The sequence below is a fragment of the Lathamus discolor genome, chromosome 14, assembly GCF_037157495.1.
Source record: "Lathamus discolor isolate bLatDis1 chromosome 14, bLatDis1.hap1, whole genome shotgun sequence".
NCBI classification, from domain to species: domain Eukaryota; kingdom Metazoa; phylum Chordata; class Aves; order Psittaciformes; family Psittacidae; genus Lathamus; species Lathamus discolor.
This window is the reverse complement of record NC_088897.1, coordinates 10927130-10949608: the sequence shown is the minus strand read 5'-3', so window position 1 is coordinate 10949608 and position 22479 is coordinate 10927130. Positions and strand designations below refer to the sequence as shown.

Sequence of the window (22479 nt, the reverse complement as noted above, 5' to 3'; positions counted from 1 at the left end):
GCCGCAGTTATGGCTGAGGAAGCACTTTCATTATAAGCTTCTGTTTTTAGACACTTGTAAAACTCCCACCATCACATGCTCTTCCTCAGCCCCTCCTGGAAAATAGGCCTTTAGCTGAAAGGGTTCAAGCTGCTTCTTAGAGCAAGACTTAAACCTGGTTGAATCAAACTCTCCTGATGCTGATTTAAATGCATGACCAAGCACCGATATCTGACAACAGCAACAATATCCTAGTGAAAAACTGAAAGAAAAACTACAACCTCACTTCTAAGTTTAGATTGTGATTTAGATTGAAGTGATTTAAAGCTGAACCTGCTTTAATTCAACCATGCAACACAACACAGAATGAGTAACCCCATACAGAGCAATCCCTGGATCCCCTGTAGATGCTCTGACACTTGGTGGAGGCCTCGGATATGGAGCACATACAGAAGGAGCAGAAGCCCAGCAGCTCATATATTTTTCCCCACAAAGCTTGTGTTTGTTGAAGAAATCCCTCCTCTCTCAGGAGATCAATTGCATTTATGGAGCAGAGTTACTGCTAAAGAGGCAACACTTCTCAAGTGACATTTTGCCTCGTGTCTTTATGTCCCTGGCTGGGATGCTGAGCATTCCAACTCACACAGCAGCTCCTCCAGGATCACCTGCCTGATTTAGGACAGCAGTGGACTTAAGAGAAAAATACTTCCCACCGTTATCTTCATGACTGCAGTCAATCTCAGCAGCCAACGTTTGGAAGAGAGTTGGTTGGCTGGTTTTACAGCTTAAATGGTGCTAAAAAGAAATAGCAGAGGTCATTCTACTTCCTCTCACCCAAAGTGTTACAAAGCACTTTGCAAGATACCCACCAGCTTCAGTTTAGACTTGCAAGTGCCTTCATCAGCTGCTGAGGCGCTGCCATTTCAGAGGGGGAAAACCAGCCACTTCCAGACAGAACCAAACAACATTTCAATGGAAGAGCCAAAAATATCCCTCACCCAAATGCAGTGTTAAGACACACATAAACAGGGGCAGAAAATAAAGACAGAATTAATGAGTTTTAAATTCTAACCAGGACAAAGAGTAAAACCCATGAGATGGCTCATGCAAAGCATGCCAGGGCATTGTCTGTGGACCACAAGTGGTGAGGAGCCCTACTCAGCACAGCACAGCCGCCTTGCAGGCAGGATGGGGCTGAGATGAATAGGAATGCTGATTACTTGGTACCAGAGCTCAGGCAATGCTCTCCAGCCTCATTGAAGTCTCCGGAACAGTATAATTGCTTCAATTGTCTAACTCAATCCATATCTGCAGCAATCTATTGTCCTTCCCCAGCCAGCTCTTGCTGCATGTATTCTGTGGCAGTCCCCCTCTACACAGAGTGTCTATCCCATATTATATTCAAGATTAGATAAGTGGTGTATTGCTTTGTGCTGTAATGTGTTACTGTTTCATGCCGAGATGTATAAAAGGAAAATGCAAACAAACACTGACCGAAGGGGAAGGAAGGGAGGAAAGGAAGCAAGGAAGGTTTGAGGCTTCATTAATCTCTTCTAATAAATAGATTTTTCAACAGGTTATAACCTGACTGCTTGTTTAGATGATGGTTGGTTGGCATGTACAGGTGAAATGTGTGACATGCACTAAATCTGGTTGGAGAACTCAAGGGTATGGGAAGCTTGGAAAAGTCACCTGCAGAACATCACAGCAAACTCAGGCCGGGCTCTGCTGCTCCTCCTCCTGTAGGAAAAAAAGGGCAGAGGAAAAAGTCCTTGCCCTGAGGAGCTCACAATTCAAACTACAGCAGAGCACACAACTGACAAAGGCACTGCTAGGTCAGGATGATGAAGGAGGGCCCAGCTGCCAAGCCTTGGCTAGTAGGAACAGTGGGTGACCAGCAGCTCTGAGCCACTCACCTCCAGACCCCTGTAATGTCAGCCTGAGCCTGCACACACACAGCAAGGAACGGCTTTGCTTCCCCTGGTTTTCCCCCTCAGCATTCCCTCCTTTCTTTAATGCTCATTATATTCCAGGCAGGTCCCAGCCAGCAGCACAGCACATATTTACCTAACAAAAACCTGCAGCATCACAGGCAGCGGCTGAGCTCTGGCTCCCAGCAGCAGGAACACAAACCTCTCCTACTCCACATCCCTAAGCCCAAGCTTTGGCCACCTCCTCTGGCAGGAACTGAAGCATGCAGGCCCAGGTTGTGCTCAGCAGATGAGCACGAGCCCTTTGCTCTTCTACAGTGCCTATTATCCCCAGTACTTCAACAAACATAGATCAAACCTCCTCTGTGCCCCTCCTCCTGGAGAGCCACAAATCTCTCTGCTTTATAGATGGGAAAACCAAAGCACAGAGGGATTTAAGGCTGAATCCCGTGAGCTTCAAGCAAGGGAGCCTATCTCCTCCCTACCAGCATCCAGAGGCAAAGCCTCCTGCTGTCCCTGGGCAAAAGAGGTATCCCAGCCTCTGGGGACAGCAGTGGCCAGAACCATGCCTGGGGTAAGGGCTCCCTCTCCCGTTCCCAGAGGCTGCGACCTCTGCCTCAAAGGCCGTACAAAAATGCAAAGGCAGCGGCAGGACGCCGTGGGGGGATCAAGCCTTGGATTAGGAAAGCATTACCAGTGACTCTGCTCCAAGACTGGGGGACCCCCAAGTATTTATTAATCAGAAAATATATAAGGGTGGAGATCCTCAGAACAATTATTTCCAGAGGACAGGAAAGCCAGGATGATGTGTTTGTGCGCACAGGTTCATTTGGATCCAGGATCAGCACCAGGATAAAGCTTTGGCAAGTCAGAGCATTCAGCCAGTGTTTACTTGCAGCAGTCACTGCACCAAAACACCATCATCTTTGCTTCGAGGCTGGTGTCACACGTTAGTGCCTGGCAGGGGAGGTGAGGGGTGAGACAAGCGTGTGCTTCCTCCTGTGATCTGAAATCACAATCCCCAGCTCCAGCGCCGGCTATTTCCTGCCTCTTGGCTCTGCCTATCAAACCATTATTAATCTTTCTGGCCTGTGTATATTCATTAGATAAACACCAAACTGTGATGGTTTTTATTGTCTGCTCTGTACACATCATAACCCTGGGAAGACAAGATGAATTTGACAGCTAATGTAAAAATTACAGCAGGCAATATATCTTAGATTTGGGTGGAACACCAAGATGAGAGTTAATCAATAAAATCCTAACTTAGGTATTGTATGAAATGGCACTTCATTCATTATTAGGAGTTGGTATAACACATGATTTACTGGTTTGATACATTGGCCCTTCACCTTAGGGACCTATTTTCAGATCCAGTCCAATCCAAAGTGACTAAAGATCCCTCTAGCCTGAGGGCTTGGGAACGATACTGTTGCCAGAAATTTACGGCAGCTTGCTTGTAATACATGGGTTGTAGGCAGTGGGAATGGTACATGGATGCTGGAAGGGTCAACCAACATATGCACAGAAAGTCAGCTGCTTCCTTTAAAAACCGTGAAGTAAAACCAAACAAGTGGTGGGCATTATATCCTCTTCTCCTGGATTTTACCCAACCCCTTGTCAGCAAGTGCTCTATAACAGCTCTTAGACTGCTTTGCACTTTCATTTCCTTTTCTCCCTGCCTTGTAAAGCTCCAGGAAGAGTAGTGTGGGGATATTTTTGTAGACCTCAACATGAAAGGCATCTTCTAACCCCCAAGTATGTGTTATAAAACCCATTGGGATAGGGCATCCCAGGGACTGCCCAGTCCAGCTGCTCCAGAGGGTCTCACCGTTTCCCAAAGTGATAGTCCCCAAGAAGTCAGTTTTGCATTTAGACCAGGTCTACCTGGCAATAAACTCCAACACAGATGAGCTTCAGCCCTGCACCACGTTCTCCTCAACGACACAAATCAAGGAAAACCTAAAAGAATCCCCCAAATCAGCTTTCCATTCATGAGATCTGAGTCTGTTGCATTTGGAGTTAGTGGTTAAAACACTTCCTTTGGCTTTTCCGCTTTCACCCTAGCAAAGGACATTTTCACTACATAGGAAAAAATAGGCCAATGTTTTGCACTGTTTCATTTCTTGCGGGGAAAACAAATTACACAACTGACAAACCTTTCCCTTTCTTCAGTATTTTGGTATTAAACTCCATTGAATTCTTCCAGTATTTTAAAGCCATATTAACACATTACCCTGTGCTCCAGCAGCTGCTGAATCATTCACACTAGATGTTGAAGTCTGTGCCATGTTCTTTGTGGGAGAAAAGCCTTATTTCCAAGTTTAACTACAATGTTAACTATAATACCCCAAGAGCAGAACTCTCGTGGAGCTCCTCCACCATAGAGCTCCTTTGTCTCCATTCCCCTCCCACTTCACGGAAGATAGTGAGGAGATGCTCACATGCTCCAGTATAAGAGATCCTAAAGCACCCTTGAAAATTAAGTGGGTTTTGGCTGGATGGTTGTTAATTCCCCCCCCAAATCCCCACAGTTTATGCATGAGGCTGTTGTACCAGTGTGCACAGCACAAATTCAACCCTTGTACCATATTCCAGGAAAAAGACACTTTAATAATTCATAGAGCAAAGCCATGGTAGCACAGCCCATCCTCCCTGTTCAAAAGGCACAGAAACCAGTGGTTTCTCTCCTGCTGTCTTTTTACAATCAATTGCTCCATGAGACCTTGTACAAAAGACCTGGCTCAGGTGTCCTATGAATCTAGTAGCCATCACAGCCCAGTAAACCTGAATGAGAAGTGGAATGATTTAGATGCTAATGACTAATGGAGTGATATCTGTCTGTGCAACCGGCAGCCATGCAGGAATAGCAGCAGCTTCCTCAGGTCTTGTCTGTGCAGGGAGAAGAGACAGATCCCTTATCGCATTTTATAAGTTTGCATTTATAGGGCAAATAAAATGGAGCATTTTAAAAACCAGAAAGCATTTCAGAGGACAGATAATTTTTTTTTCCATATAAAATCACAGATAGAATTTAACTTTAGCTACTTTTCTGGCTAGGGGCGGGGAAATAAAATCAATTGAACTGATTACCTTGGTGGTACCAGTGAAGATTTCAGTTGTCTTTGTAATTGCACTTTTTCCTTGCTGGCTTTTAAACATAAAAGGAAAGTGACTTTACTGCCGTAGTAAAACCATGGGCCCTGGTCAAAAATCAACAGAGCAGATGTTAACCCCCTCTGTGCTGCTGCAGTTCTACAGGCATCTTTTAAGTCTTTCTGTTCAAAAGATCAGTGGTGAATCCATCTTCTGTGCTTTAAAAGCCTTTTTTCCCCCTAAAAACTCCAACAGCTAATTCTACTAAGCTCCTACAAAGAAATTTCAAGGACCTGATCAGTCAGTTTAAAACCTGTGTCCCAACGCACTGCTATGGAGCTACCAGGCTGCTGGAAGCACCATTTAAAACCCTACACAGCCCTATCAGGTCAGGTCAACACCAGAGGCTTTTAGGTCAATACCAGTTCCCAGGCTGGGACAGACAATGCCAGCAGCAAGATCTGCCTTAGCAGACTCACCAGACCTTTGGTGTTAACACCTCCAGATTTCTTGAGGCCAGGTTGGATGGGGCTTGGCACAACCTGCTCTAGCGGAAGGTGTCCCTGCCCATTGCAGAGGGTTGGAACTGGATGAGCTTTAAGGTCCCTTCCAAACCCAAATCAGTCTGGGATTCTGATTCTCTACCAGAGACAGAAACCATTTAGGCCAAGCTGGACCACTTCAGCCTCCCCCACACCTCCCTCCTCCCCGGTTCATTGTATCATCACACCTTCAATGCCAACAGGATTTTCACACTGTCATCTGCCCGTGAATAAGATCCTGCACGTGTGTCTCCTGAGATCCATATACACTGCTCACCACTCACAACACACATGGTTACAAGACAATCATCTAAAGGGAACTAAAATAGATTCCCTAGCCCAAACATCATAAACTCAGTGTTTCACCCCTCCTGTTTTTTGGACTCCTAAAATCAGCTCAGGCCCCTCTCTGGATACTTCAAGAAGCAGCTGGGCAAAAATGAACATGCACTTCATGCACTTAAAGGGCTCTGCATTTTCCTATTTTGCATGCCAAAATTACATCTGATGTGCACATCATGGGTGTACATGGACAAACAAACGGGCACAGTAATCTGACCGTACATTGAGAGTTGCTCTGTATTTGGAGGAAGTCCTGTGTTGTGGCCACAGCATGTCAAACTGTGATATTTAGAAGAGGGAGACACAGATCAGTGCCTATGTGCACGCACAAAGTGCCTTCAACATGTGGGTTCAAACACACGAAAAAGAATGAGACGGGTAGAATTCTTAGCTCAGGGAGAGGAGCAAAAAGTTAAACAAATTTAAACTGACCCATTGAATTGAAACCTCTTCCTGCTACAACTGGTTTTGAAACAATTATCTAAGGAGCATTTAAGATGTCTGTGTTACTCACTTTGTATTAGTGCTCTCTGTTCTGAGCTGGGCTTTCATGTGAGTCTCACGCAAAAGCAGACAGTAGCCAGGTTTCTATATAGCATCTAGAAACACCAACATGTTTAATGCCATGGGAGAGGTTCCCACATCTCCCCCCACAGCTCCCCCCCCCCGGACCCCATATGGAACCCTTACGCTGCGTGTTTCTGCCCCTGCTCCGACTGAGGATTTAGCTCCTTGTTGTCAGAGGATGAATGTTTTTATTCTGTTTGCTCCCAGGCCAGTATCAAAAGCTCCCAGTACATGGGTTAACCAGATGATCCTTTAATACACAAAGGACCCCCAAACAGCTTAACCTTAACCCATCCGTAAAGATTCCACCCAGCCTGCTAATGCTGTCCTGAGTCGTGTTCTCTATTATTACATCTGAAATCCGTTAAAATTTCACACAATTTCCTGCACAGCAGTGTATATAATAGTGCTGGGAGCCAATATGTTTCTATAATTGGGCCTGTAGTGGGGCAGAGTCCAAAGCAATTAATCCAGCCTCCTTCCTTGTTTGCGCCCATAGAAAGCTGACAGGGTAGAGAGTAATTGGAAGTGAGCGGCCTCTATCCCCTACTTTAAATTAATATTTTCCTGTTCTGATTTAATTTCACCCGGTAACAGTGACACAAAGACACGCCATGTCAAGCACTAAGTAATCTGCAGCAGCTGCCTTAGGAGGAAACTTTTATTCATCAGTAATATACTGACCTGTATATCACTCCCCATACAGTACACAATATTCCTGTCAGACAGACAGCTGCATTTAACTCCGTATAATCAGGGAGAAAGAAAAACCTATGTATAGTGTATATATAGTCCTGTATATATGCGTGTTTGTCTGTCTGCAGAAGATACAGACACAGATTTATTTAATCATGAAAAATTCAGCTTTCCAAAAGGGGGGGAGGGGGGGTTGGATTCAATGGCAAATATAAACCTCATGCTAATAAGCAGAGGCAAGAAGCCATGCAAATGAAAAGGCAGAAGTAATGGCCAAAACACCCAGGCCATTAAATCAAATCACTGAGAAAATAATGGCTAAACTCTCTCTTACTTGTAACACTCAATTTATGTAGTCAATATGGCTCTGAATGAATGAGTGAAGGTACTAAGAGCACAAATCTAAATTCAATATACATATCTTAGGAAACTCCCCAGCGCACGCACTCACACGCTGACAGGCCACATAAAGCGGACACTGCTGCCGCACATGGTGTAGGAACAAGAGGAAAACTAGCTCCATTGGAGATGATTCCCTCTTTACATCAGGAAAAATATGTAAATAGACACAGATTATTGTACCAAATCCACAGCTGCCAAGGAAATCATAGGAGTCTGTGGCAACCTGGGACCAGTGAGGACGTGAGAGGAGAAGAATGGAGACCTTTCTCCCTCCATACAAGAGTTGCTGTTTCTTGAACTAAGCCTTGATCACTCTGAGCTGCAGGTACATGAGGTCTGTGACAGTTAAGCACATCTTCCAGTCTACTGAAAAACACTAAAGCTGTTTGCACTTCAACACGTGGTATGTTCATATTCAATGGCTAAAAAGAGCACAACTATTTTTATACCCCGGTAAACTGCTCAGACATGGAAGAGAAGCAGGACCTCCCATTTGGAGCAGCATTACCTGATGGTTTTTATTCTTCCAAATAAACAGGGATACTCAGTGTCACCCCCAGATTTCTTTTCAATCTTACTGAGCAGAATTTCTAGGGCTGTTTAAATATAACAGCTTCTTTCTATCCAGCCCACATTTAAGCTGAAAGGCAGAGAAGAGAGCGGCATGCTGGACAACACCGCCATGGCCACAGACAGTTCCCCTAACCTAAAACCTCCTGGCCCAAAGTGTACCAACATCCACTGGGAATGCTCAGCATGCTCAGTTCTCTGTATACTTAGGAATGGAAAGGAGCCCCAGACAACCCGTTTGTACAGTGAAGAACCCACGTGGCTTCAAATACCCCAAACTGGAGGCCACAGTGTACAGACTGATGCTTGATAAGCAGCCAGCAGCAGGGAGATCCCAATTCACCAGTGGTACAGGAGGAGCTGCACAAGTCTTACTTAGAGCAAAGTGTAGTCTCAGGAGACTACTGAGGGACATGGCAGCTTAGCCCTCTGTGGATCAGCAGCTTATTTCCAGTTGCTTAAATTTTCTCCTCCTCTCTTGTTCTTGATTCTGTTGGATTTTCTTCCTACTCACCAGTATTACATTTTCATTTACAGTCAATATGCTTAGGCCAGAGATGATCACCAGCACTGGTAGCTGACAATAGAGCTGACACAGGAGCGGCCTCTGAAGTCGCCTGCATTAGAGCACAGCTGAGCTGCCAGATGATGCTACAGCAGCAGTTGTACCCCCAGGAGACCCCATCTGCCTGCCCTCCAGGAGCCAAGGCCATCACTACCAGCCACCATGGTACATCCACTTGCTTACAGGAAAGGCTCTTGCCCTTCCACATGACTTCACTTCCAGAGATCCTCAGAGCCTTCTGATCAGGCATCTTCTCAACAAACTGCATCACTTCCCAACAGCCCTGCAACAGCTGTGTTCACGAGGGGCAGGATCACCCCAGATGCCCCACATGAGACCCAAGCAGAACAGATCCCATGAAGTACCAAGCTGGTTAGTTAAAGGCAGGTTTTTTCCCTGTAAAGGAAGTGACAGCAGAATAAGCTGCAGCAGCACCGGAAGATACAGAGCCAGCCCTGAGCCCTCCTAGTCTGGCCTGGGAAGCTCAGCATGAGAATCCTTTTTATTTCAACAAACCCATGCAATGACACCACAGGCAAAACATCTAACACACACCCTCTCCTCTTACTCAGCAGTTTGTCTCAAGGCTACATTGAAACAATCCCAGCCTTTATTTTTTGTTTTCTCCTTAATTTTGTTAAATTCCACTGTCAAAAAATAGTAAATAGGAAGTGAATAGATCACACCAATTCTACTCATTATTCCCATTGATTTTAAGTCTGGCCAGGGCTATTATGATCATGTTACAAATTGTCTATTTATAGAAGGGAAAGCTTAAAAAACACTAAGTTATCCCCTTCTTGCCCCACAGTGATGGGCAGCTTCTAACCAGCTGGTGCCCTTCAGTGCCGAGGTGGCTGCAGTCAGTGGCAGAACAAATGATCCCTTTGTGCAGTTTTGCATTAATGTTTGTCAAGTGTCTTGGGCTTCTCTCACAATGTTGGCTATTAAGGAACAGGAGTAAAATTCCCTAGAGCAGAAGTGTGTGTGCGTGTGAAGGGGGAGACTTATCCACTTAGGCTAAAACCCTCATCGATATATGTTTGTCTCGTGAGAGTCCGCATGCAAACAGGAGAATAAAGTGGGTGATAACCATGCGAAGGGTGGTTGCAGAGGGACAGGCAGGTGCAGGGAGCACTTCAGTTATCCTGTAGTGGCCCTAAACCGTCTCTGCCTGGCAAAAAATGCTGGAGCCAGCATTAAAACCACCCTCCAAAGCTTTTGAGCATCAGCCTTGCAGCCAAGCACACCCGGCACACTTCGATTTTGATGTACAGTTTGAAACAAATCAATAGCAGTATAATAATACTCAGCACGCTGTGTAATTTTTATATCATTAGTTTTCATTTTCCGCTCCCCATGCATCAAAAAACTTACAACGGGCTCGTAAAGTTTATTTAGTATTCCATGAATTCCTAATCAGTTTCATTTCATAATGATTCAGAGCGGCCGTTGCCAGGGCCCCGGTGTCAAAAAATCGATAAAACCAACACACTTTTCCTGATGGCGGCTGCAAAAGGATCTATTGTAGGGGAATTATGATTTATGTCTGGGCTGCAACACGAGCAGCAGCAAGCGACAGCCTGGCTCAAGAGCTGAGATGGTCGCCAATAATGATTTATATGCAATGCCTCTCCCCTCCTCCCCCAGCCCTTCTTGCCCCCTCCCGTGCACCACCACCAGGCCCCATGTGTTGTGTCACAGCGGCTTTGGCTCTTAGGTGCTGCAGACACCAATTGTCAGGTCCACAGCTCACCATGGCTGATGCTTGTCCCTGCATCCCCTGTTGCAGCAGCACACTGTACCACAGCACTGCCCCCCTAACGCCCTCCTTGTCCCCAGGCTCTCTGACAATCTATTCAGCTCCAGATGAGCACGGGGACAGTTCGATTTTCAGCTCCATGCAGAAGGTGCCTATTTATCTTGGGGCACCCATTCTGTCAAGCCTGGCTGGGGTGAGGAGAGTGGTATGAGAGTCCAGGAGCAAGCCTGTGCAGACTTGTGCCAGAAGAGGGTACAGCAAAGACTACACAGGGAGATGAGGACACACAACATTGAAGGACTCCAAAAGTTGAAGACTAAGAACCCAAAATCTGAGGGATGCAGTTACCCTCTATCATGCGGCACAGTGTCCTTAAGATACACATATTCTGGGTTTGGAGGTTGGAGGATGGTCATAACTGATAACATGGAAGTTGCTCACATACCATCAAGAAGCAGTCATATGCAGAGATAGTGGGATCTGCTTCATTTAACATATTAATCAGGTTGGTCGTTCTCCACATGGGAAAGGGAAGGCCAGAAAAGAGTATCTGGGAACAGAAAGAGCAGGTACAGTTCAAGTGCTGTTTACAGAAAGTATTAACAGCATCATTTAAACATCTAAATTAATTTATTGAGATGCCTTTACTCCCGTTTTCTCATTTCAACAGAGAACTGCCAGCAGACCAGCTCCATCAGGAGCTTCACTCTCCTCATGCTGCTCTTTGACACTCCTTCAGCCTCAAAGCCACATCCACCCTTCCATCCTCATTTGATTGCATGGATTAAGATGTACAGCAGCATCTGTGATTAACAACTTGCTCTCACCTTTTCTGAGCTCTGCAGAAGCTGCAAGATGTGTTTTGAGTCACCACAAACCAACGCTGAGCACTAGCAGCTCACAGTACATCCTGATCATGACAGTTGATAAAAGGAAATTAGTCCTTTTCCCTATAGCAGAAACAGCCTGCTTTATTATGTGCATTAGGCAACAGAGGGAAGACAAGGGGGAGAAATACTAAGACAACAATCCCCCTTTTACCTGAATTGCTGACCAGAAATAAGCAGCTTCATGTCCAGAGTGCAGTTGCTCTTGCCCTGAGCGGCAGACAGTGCAATCATTCATACTTTGGAGCCTCCAGTCATCACATAAGAAACACTGAACTTTGGGGCCTGGCTGGGGGAAGGAAAGTATGTAACCTTCTAGGAGGACAGCTCACGCACAGCATCACCTCCCTTCCCTCCATCTGACAAGCTGGAATATTGCCTGGAAACTATAGCAAATATCCTGCCCAAAAGCAGCTCTAGCTCCTGTCCAGTGGTTTTACAGCTTGGAGAAAAAGGGGGGTATTTCCTCCCCCCATAGTTTTGCACACATAGAATTGCCAGGCTCACTCCCTGCCCATACCCCTGGGCTGTATACCCTGTGTTCCTCGCAGTGGGAACACAAGTTACCCAGGTACAACCAGTTCCTGTAACTTGGCTGCTTACCATTAACTTCTCAATACAAGTACTATTCCATCTCCCTGATGTTCAACAGGAATGCTGAAACATTTCATCCAAGTAACACCTAAGACTCTTACTACAGGCTCCACAACTGGCATATTTTCCCCATTTAACGCAGCAAAAGAACCAGGGCATCACCGTGCTGTATTAATGTCAGCATGAATTTGCCTGTATCAATGCTAAAGTGGTATTCTGGGCACTCTGTACAGTTAAAACAGGCCAAATTCCTGCCTGGTGCATCAGAGCAGAAGCCAGGGCTTAACTGGAACTACAGCATTAATTTGACAGGCTGAGGGACACAGACATTAAGCCACACACTCAGCCCTGTGCTTCCCAAGAACATCTGTGAAAGTTAAAAATGAACAAATTGAGGTTTTAAACAGTGTGCAAGTATTAGAGAATGTGCCCTCAGCTTTTTCATCATCCTCTATTTAAAAAGATCATGTTCATAAGGTATTTCTCTTAAAATATAGGCCTGAAATACTCTTTTTAAAAGCAAGCTGAGATTTATGCCTTGCTTGCTCCTCCCCTACTTCTAGACCAGAGTTAAACATTCCATCCGGCTATCAATACATGTAGTTAGGTAGAAAATTCAGTATTCAGCACAAGCTCTTCAGCAAGTCTCTAGTAAACAAACGGGAAGTTTAAGTTGGAATTATGCCACTTGGTTAATAACAAGCAGTTATTACGAGATGATTCAATAGCCTGGGTGAAATGAAGGTCCCACTGATAGTATTTTATCCATTTATTTACACATGTTGTGTGCACACACACACATTCACACTGTTTGCTGATTATCTCAGAGAAGCAAAGGTTGCGATCCAAGCTCTTCTTGGTCTCCCTGCTCCAGTATAAACATGGTGTTTGCAAATGGAGGAGTACACCAACAGGAAAGCACTCAGACACCCAAAGGTGCTGGCGTTATTGCTCAGGAAGGAATTCTAGGAAAAGCATTATGGATCATTATGGATATTCAAGGCCCACCTGGACAAGTTCCTGTGTGATGTACTGTAGGTTACCCTGCTCTTGCAGGGGGGTTGGACTAGATGATCTTTTGAGGTCCCTTCCAACCCTTGGGATTCTGTGATTCTGTGATTCTGTGATCACAGCATCCTCTTTAACAGAAACATGCAGGCAAATCATGACACAGTTTTAGTACTTACTTTTTGAGAGTGTTTGCTGCCAGTGTGAGGCTGTCTAATATAAGCAAATCAACCACCAGCTTCTAAAGTCTGAATGCTCTTTTTGGAGACAACAGATTGATTTCGTTTTAGATCAGGCTGATGAATCGCAGTGCTTTAGGGAAGCTTAAGTGACACTGGAGTTTTTGTACAGCAGCTCAAAGCAAGAGCAAGTTCCACTAGGTTTTTTTCTCCAGCTGGATCTGACAACACAAATGAAGCCCAAAGGGAAGAGGAGATTGGGTTCAAAGTTTACAGGTGAAAAGTAGCAAGATGTAGCCTGTATTCAGTAAGGGGGAAAAGGTATTTCAGTGGAGAAAGATACATGAAATAGTGAAAGGAGTGAGGATTAGACTCTCGCATTTCATGGCAAGAGCTGCGTTCCAGCTACACGCTCCTGTCCCATTCACAGCTCACTCATGCTGCCTCCAAGATGTTGAGTAGTAACTTGGTCAGGGAGGAGCAGGTCCCCAGGAGTGAATGGAGAAGAACTGGGCCAGCAGATAACACACCCGCACATAAATACCTTCTGCAAAGGAAGGCATAGCCCCACTTTTATCACCTCTGAATTTAGCCCACGAATTACTGGACAGGGTCATTAAGACCTGCAATCTTATTTACAAGACATCTTTCAGCAAGACAAAAGATCTGCACGAACACATAATTACATTTTGCTTAGCATAAGTCAGACATTTCATGCAGCTACACTAAAAGGAAATAGTTTTCTTCCCCTCAAAAAAAGGAGGTGCTGCTCAAAACTGCACTTTTATTACAGAGGGGGGGAAAGCAGCTCAAATATTGAGATTTAAGGGAAAAAAATAATCATGGGTTTATGTTCCCAGGCTCCTGTGAATATTTTCAGCATATTTCACCATATCATTGCACGGTGGGCTCTGTTCCTGCTGCCAGAATGGATGTTCCATCATTTCTATAGTGGGGCTGTGTGACATTCATTAAGTGCAGCTACAAAGGGAGAGGGTTAACCAGCACGGCCTCTTTTCCCTGATTCGGTCATACATCAGCGGGCGCTCCAGGTTAAATGCCCAGAATCCCGCAGCAGATGGATAGGGAGAAGGAGAGCGGCAGATACTTCACCCCACACTACTTAACCCAGGGAAATGAGTCTCGGAGTTGGTGTCATGGTAAAATATGGAAGCTCGCTCGGATAATGTGCAGTTGAAGATTTTTTTCCCAAGCCTTTACAAGTGACTGCACGTTGAGACACCCCCTCTGCAAACTCACCCCGGCAGGAGCAGCTATTTGTGTGTGTGATTCATCTATATTGGCTATCAAATACGAATTTTAACCTATAGTGCAATCACTGATACAAGCCCGCAACGTTTCTTTGCCTCTAATATCACCCCATGAGAAATTGTGCACTGGGAAGTTCAGTTTCCTTACCCAAAAGCCCTTATGAAATAGTGGACATTTAGTGCTTGAATACTCAGGGCCTCCCAGTGCCAAGTGCTGCTCACAGTGGGGCTCCTGCCCTGTCCCCCCCAGGAGCTGCACATCTCACCTGAGATTCCTCTGCACTTCCCAACTGCTGCACTTTCAGGTCATTTTATTTCATGTTTTACTAATTCTCAGCCATTTGACAGCTAAAGGTAGTACACATTTTTGACTGAGCAGTGTTCCAGTATTCTGGATTATCGCGGCTCCACAACTGTGTTTTTAAGCAGTTCTGCAACAATCCAATGCCAGCATCTTTTACAAAATGAACTAGTTGTCCTATCACCAGACTGCTGCCTCTGTGGCATTTTTGCAATGCGTTCACAAGGCAGGCAGACACAAAGATGATACTCCTACGGTTCACAGTACTAAAAAGACATCCATTGTACTACGCTCACCTGATATTAAGCACATACACCCAACAGCAAATAAGCTGCTCACAAGACTATCACTAAGTGAATATATACTTATGAGGAGAGCCTTATTTGAGAGATTATAGAATCATAGAATAGCTAGGGTTGGAAAGGACCTTAAGATCATCCAGTTCCAACTGCCTTGTCATGGGCAGGGACGCCTCCCACTAAACTATGCCATCCAAGGTTCTGTGCAGCCTGGCCTTGAACCCTGCCAGGGATGGAGCATTCACAACCTGTGTCCTCATGCAGCTTAATGACAGCAAAAGAACAAATACAGTCTGTACATCAGACCTGCACACACTGGCCTTTTCTGGGATTTATTCATGGTTTCATACAGCTAAGTTTAAAGTTTTACTATCTTAGTTTACTTAGAGAAAGGAGAAAGGTGAGGGTGAAGACACATTGCTCCGAGAACAAAGCACTGGGTACTGTCTCCTCCAGTTAATTCTATCCCCTAATAAAAAGTAGTAAAAATCCATATTTAACCAGTGCAAATGAAGGCACAGATAACACACACACGTGTTTGGTACATGAGTGTAGGTGCACATATAATCGTAAGGTTATGCGAATATTTCACATTCTGATGTGGAGAAATAACTATCGAGTTGTAACCACAGCCCTTCCTTTCCCTTCATAATCACCAGGGAAACTCCAGAGCCCTGCAACATCTATTGTGGGTTTTAATATCTCAGAAATAATTGCTAATCAAAGCTTCATGCAGCGGGGCCAGTAGGAAGCGGCTCCATGGCCTCAACACAAAACATTTGTGTGAGCTGAAGGAGTGGGAAGATGCAGGGACACCTCATTTCCACCTTGCGATCCAGCTCCATCTGATGAAAAAGATTGCCCAGCAGTCAAAAATCAAAGCGGCGGTGTCGTGGGGAGCGCCGGCGCGGTGACAGGCCCGGGCATGCCGGGGAGCAGGCATGCAGCAAGTGAAAATTTGGTCTCCACTAGGTGTGGAAAGTCAATGTTAGTTGTTTTTAAAGTTATTTTAGCAAACATGGAGGGGTTTTGTTCTCTTATCGAGCCTGATTGAATACATGGGGGTTCTACTGTCTTATTAACCTTACCAAGTCTTTGCCATTCGATTGTGGTTTTAAGACATTAGGAGTGTTCATTAGTGCCAAGAAATGCAGTGGGGTTGTGGGGTTTGCTGGATCTGGGGTGGTTACAGCACTTCATGATTTGCTCCCTTCTGGCAGATGAAAGAGAAGCGTACACAGAATTTAGAGCACTAGATGTTCAGCATCTAAAAGAATGTTTAAAGCTGAGTAATGCAATACACACATAATTAACAGCTTCTTGCTAATTAGGGAACTCCTTGCTAATGAGGCAGCAATAAGCTGAGCAGCAGTCAGAACACAAAGACAGGGTCTTCCCAGGCAGGTTGTTACTTCTGTCAAAACAAGCAGTAACACTTTTCCTTCTCAACCAGCTTCCCCCCTGCCATACAGACACAGCTCAGGAAGTGCTTAACAAGACATTAGCAAAGGAAGGCTGTTGTGTTCCCTGTATCTTTCTTCACGGCATCCCAGGAACACTGGGCAGTGCCACTTCCCAGCCGCAGGGTAACTCCGAACTCCAAATAAGCTTTCCAGACCATCACAGAGCTTGCTGGCACCCCCAGCCTCACTGGCACCAAACAGCGACCACATTTATAACACCATTCAGACACAATCACCTTTGTGATCCAGCCCTTTGCTCTTCCCAAGGGCATCTTCCAGCCAGATTTTCTACCAAGGGGAAGATTTAAGAGGTATTTTTAAGTACTATCATGTCCTTACTGGAAAAGGCAGAACAGGACTAACAAACCAGTGTCATAGGAAAGGTAACACATTTGGAGAAGGAAAGTTCAAGCACATACGGACCACATATGGGCATTCCTGGGCTGGGATTCAGTCTTAGAAGCTGCTTCCTTGCTCCTGATTCGTTTTCCCCGTGCACAGACAGGGGCATGGAGCCTCCCACAGAGGCAAGCAAGCAGCCCAGAAACCCTCTCCCACCTCCAGTCCATCCCTAGGGATTATTACTAGTTACTTACACCCCAACAACACAGAAGCTTGATAAAAGAGGCACTCCAGGGGATAAACCCACCACCACACACATGTATGTCTCTCCCCGAAACTGGGAATCCCAATATAAAGACTAGGAGACTCCCAAGATCAAGCTTCCCAAGTCACTTGTCCAAGTGCCTCCCTACCTTCCAGAGAGGGTTTTCTTCTCTTCTCCCAAGTGTCCCTACCATAGCAGTTTTTACCTTCCCACTGTCCAGCTGCTGTCATGTTTGCCTGAACCATTAATACATGGAGCAGGAACTGCTTAGAGGAGCAGTTTCAGAGCACAAGAACAATCCTCATCAGTGCTTAAAAGCATCTTAGAACCACAAGAGCTGATTTCAAGTCAATATTCAGTCCTTGGAAATAACTGTGTGGAATAAAGAGACTTCTGATGGTGACAGTTGATTATTTCCTAATGAAGCAGATTTAGAAAATTCAGATAAACTTTACTTAAGTCTGTTCTTTAAAATAAAGAAACAAAATAGATATATCTAAGCCCAAATAGTAAGGGTTGCAAAGGAAAAGCAGCCAAAGGCAACCACTCAAGCTCCAAGCCAGCAAGGCTCCTTGCTGCCACTGACAGCTGCAGTTTTAACAGGCTTTGTAGCATTTAACTCTCGTTATGTATTTATTTGTGCCAAGGCTGTAAATCTTCCATTGCTGCTTAAGCTGGAGATAATGCCAGGACTGAAATGGGCTTGAAAGTAACGTACTTTAAGATAGCAAAGCTGGCACGGCTGTGTGAAAGGTGCTGCTCACAGTAAAATTCAGTGAGCAAGGGCTGGAGCTGGATCATTTGTGCCTTTCTCCTGCCAATACCATGTTTGTGTCAAGGTAACTTATCTCCATGGAGTACCCAATACTGAACCAATAGGATCAGCTTTCAGTGGTGTCGAACTTTGCATTGTGTAAAGACCATGGCTCAAATGGAACTTTAATTCTTTGCATCATAATGGCACCCCGAGGCCATGTCACATGAGGATTTTTCCATCAAGGAAGAGGAAATCACAAGAGCAGCTGGCCAAAGATATCAATATTAGGTATTTGCACAAGGGCATAGAAGTGTTCTGGGCTTTATCCTTGCCAGAGTAACCAAAACCCAACTGTCTCTCAGATAAAGGCAAGACTGCACTTTCTTTTCCAGGGGTCCTTTACAAGTAATAGCTGGTTTCTGTAAAGAATAAAGATAAACCCTTAAACTCCATTTATACCATCCTTAAAAAGAGAAAAGGGAGGGAAGGAAAGGAAAGGTTAGGGGATTAAAGCTTGCAGATGCTTTGCACAGCCTGGCTAAAGCTCTGGAAAGACCATCTCAACCTTTGATCCCTGTGTGGAAGGAAGCAGTTATTTGAGCGGGCTCTTATGGGACACATGCTGGGGACATCTGTGCCAGCAGACCCTCATCAAGGCAGACCCGGAGTGCTGGACCAATTTGTGTTCCAGGATTCAGACAAGAATATGAAATTCCTGATGGGATAACTAGCTACCTGTAGGGGCATGGATGAGTTTCCTGGATGGATTGTGAATGAGTGACAGTTTAATCCAGGTTTTTTTCCATGTCTGTTTTTTTTCTGCTTTAAATCTAGGAGTCTTTTAAAGAGACAGATGTGTAGAGCATTACCCAGAAGTTTGCTACCTTCAGAAGGAAAATGACTACTTTGTTCTCCCTCAATCCAGCTCCATCTCCCCCCACTCCAAATTTGAAGTAACAAGAGTCAACTTCTCAAAATCCCAAATTAGAAGGTACAGGAAGGCATTAGAGCATTAGCAAGGCACTCAGCCTTTTCCCGTGGCACAAATGAGCAGCAAACCAAAGTAAATTGACAAAGGAACTAATCCACATACCAACCAGCTGGTTTCAAGCATGGCTCACCTTGACTAGTGCAAACCACCTCACCTAAACCAATAACTTCACCTGCCCCTGGCCCAGATATGGGCGCACAGGACCAGAATCCCCAACAGGAGCAGAGCCTCTGCTTCAGTCTCTAGAACAGAATGGTTTAATACAGAATTTATTAGACAGTGAAGCTCCATGAACAAAATATATGATACCTTTGCACACACCAGTGCTCCAACACAAGCCGAGAAACAGGAAAGCAGAAAATGAGGATTAAATACCCCAAAAAAGTAAAAAAGCTCCACAGATGACCACAACACATCCTTGGTTTTGTGAGTCTGTTCCTTATTCTCCAATTTACCCCCACATCAAAAACCTGGGACAGGGAAGTCCAGCTGTTTCGACAGCATAGACTAACATGGGTCTTTGGCACGAGGATAAATTGTGCCCTGAATTAACAAGAGCAATAGTAACCGGAGTCTTTGAGAGGCACTGTCAATATTTGCTCCATTTGTCATTGACAAAAAGCACAAATCCTGTGCCTGGGTGTCAAGTGCATGTCAAACACCCCCATCTGAAGCACTCTGCTCAGGGTGCTAATGAGATTAACACCCAGGAGAGACCTGCCCAGTCTGTAACCTGATGGGTAGGTGAGCTGGGTGAGGAGAAGGGAGAGAAAGGGAAGAAAATCCCACTGCTATCATGTAAAACGGCATGACTAAAGTGACACCAGGTAGTAGCAGCATCCATTCTGTGTTATAAGTAAATGCTTCATAAGGACAGGTATTCTCCTGAGACCATCTCTCTGATAGGAGAAACATTTAGCATCTTGCCATGAACAGACTTACAGGAACCTTCATAAATTAACCTAAAGCCTTGCAGATCATTTTTTACTTCCCACACACATACACTGGCATTGACAAGGAGTTCCCAGGATCTGTGGTCCTAAAACCAGTCTTAAAACACTAATGGTATCATCTATCATTATCACCAGAGTATGCCACTGCATTTTGGAAGTCCTTCCCTGGTTGGACACTTGGGCACAGCCAGCACTATTCCCTTGGCATGATAGCGGATGTTTCCCCTTATTCCCCTTCAGCGGGAAGTACCTGTCGGAAACTCTTCCAGCAGGACATAATACAGCAGAAGTGCGACTGAAGGTTGCCAAGATCATGAAAAGGCAGCAGCCTACTTCTCTTGCAGGGAAATTACTTCTCTGATTTACTAAATTCAGACAGCAAATTGAAGGAGCCATGTCCAGGATAAAGTCCAGCCTGGGTCACCATTTCAATTGCTCTCCTCAACACACGTCTTTATGGTGAGGAAGAAAGAACCAGGCAACTCACCACCCTGCCACCCGGATGATGATGTGAAAGGAGAACAAGAAGCAGCTTAAACATGTATTATTTTCCAGGCTGGCAGGGATTTGCTGTGCACATTGGTGAGGTATCATGATGAAGATGCACTAGGTGTCTGAATCCTCATATACATACTTTCTTGTTCCACTGTCCCTTGATTTCTCTCCTACCTACAAATTCACGTCTGTGTCATTTCATTACTTTCAAGGCAGCCTGGCTCCAGAGAGCCATCAGGTTTCTTTGGTCAGTGTTTATTATAGCCTTGGAGCCATTCTGGAAACACATGCAGCCTCAGGACAGCTAGTTCTGGAGCCCCAGTGGGAACTGAGCTCCAGCTGTGCAGGAGGAAAGGCTGTGCCAGCCAGCTGCAGATGTGTGAGCAGGTCTGTGATGCAGTCAAGTGCCTGCAGCTCACACAGCCCACCTGAGCTGGCTTGGGTACCAGTGATGGTCAGAGGCATTCCCACCTTCAGCATCACACCAACACCCAGATCAAAGCTGAACAAGTGCCTGCTCCTCTGTGTTTAACACACCACCCTGCTGCGAGAAACTGTCTCTGCCACACAAGGAATTTGCCGTCTGGGGACCATCCATCCACAGAAACACCACTTGAACCTCAGCTGAGAGGTCCCATTTCATTAGAGCAATCCAGCTGCACCCAATTCAAACAGCAATGAGCTTGCTGTCTGCTTGCCTACATTACATCTTCCTGAATCCTTCTGCTCCACTCTATATCAAGGAGGGGGAGGGATTATTTCTTTCCTCCAGAGCTAATTCCCATACACTGCAATGAGAGAAATGCAATGTTCTGAGCAATAAAAGCTGGAAAGTGGAATTATTTTCTGTCCCATTCAGATGGAAATGAAGCCGAGCCACAATCCTGCCACCCACCTGGAGCCATGGTATGATCCTATAGATCTTTGGATCAATACTGCATCACAGCCACAAAACTAGAAGGGGGAACAGAAGAGGCACAAAAATCAAGGAGAGTGAATTCTAACTAGATTAGTGCTGTAAGGGTTCCCCCCTCAATGACACCGTTTGGAAGGAGGTCCAGCAGGCAGCTGGGGCCAGAGGAGTGCAGAGAGAACACTCTGCTTCCTTTACAGACAGCTGCTGTTTATTCTGAAGGCCATTATCCCTCGCCCCAAATAAACGCACAAGAGTACGTTGTTTTCTGTTTGTGTGCGGAGAGAACAAGAGCGCTACACCCTGTATTATTCCTTAACGATTCACTGAAGTGCAGCATCTCCAGGGGAGGAGTGGCTTGAACCGCCTCTCTGGTTGCTCTCCACCCAGGCGTTCTGTTACAGGCAACCAGATGAGTTTCTGCCCACACAGCACAGTAAAGAGATGAAAAACGACAGGGTTTTGTGTTTGTTTGCCTGTAATTTAGGGCTGCTTTACATCCCAGCATGCAGCCGAGCACGTGGGCAGGGAGAACTGCTGCTCAGGACTGTTTTCCCAACTGCCTGATTCCCTGGCTCTCCAGGGACACTGGTGTCCAAGGGGCAGTTATTTTGTGGACTCCAACACATAGGCTCAGAGAAGCGCTGCTCAGAAACCACCTGAGCGAGAAAGGGCAACAGAATTGTGTTACATGTATTTACCTTGAGCTTTCAGGGATTTCCCACCTGGGAAGTTCACCTCATTCCTTTTCTCCAGAGGAGCCACTGATCCTGTCACAGAGACTACTCCACTACAGAGGGCTACCAGCCCCACACCTCCGGGCATATCCCCAGGGGCCAGAAAAGGAAAAACAAAACATCAGAGCTTTACAAACCCTTCAGTAGCTGCTTCCTACCAAGCAGAAGCACAAGAAGCCAAGCACAAGAACAAGCCTGCTACACGTACAAGAACACCACACTGCAACAGCAACATCCCTATCCACCCCAGAGAAGAAAGCAGTAATGCCTTACCTTCCCCAGCAGATGAACCACACGCATACATCTCACACCAAAGCCTTGGAGCCATAGCAGCAGCTCCACGTGTGCTTTCCAATGATGCGTCAAGCAGGTTATGCCCCACTATCCTGCAGCAGCCTGGCACAGGCACCACACACACTACTAGAAAGGGAGTAGCCCCTCCAGCTCCTCTTTTCTTTCCTCAGGGTCTTGTTAAGCACCCGCAACTGCAGGTGCCCTGATGGGAAGTGGAGACAGGTTTGCAGGTGGGAGCAGCCTGCCTGACACCCCCCCACCCTGCTCAGCCACCAGCC

The 22479-nt window shown here is 45.6% G+C and overlaps 1 long non-coding RNA gene across 1 annotated transcript in view; it reads right to left on the bottom strand.

Annotated features, from left to right (window-relative positions):
• Window positions 1-22278, bottom strand: part of LOC136022170 (uncharacterized) — a 156479-nt gene extending 134201 nt beyond the window's left edge. Inside the window, exon 1 of the long non-coding RNA XR_010616027.1 lies at window positions 22181-22278. This is a non-coding gene — a long non-coding RNA (uncharacterized LOC136022170). The remainder of the gene's footprint in view (window positions 1-22180) is intronic.
• Window positions 22279-22479: the final 201 nt, after the last annotated feature.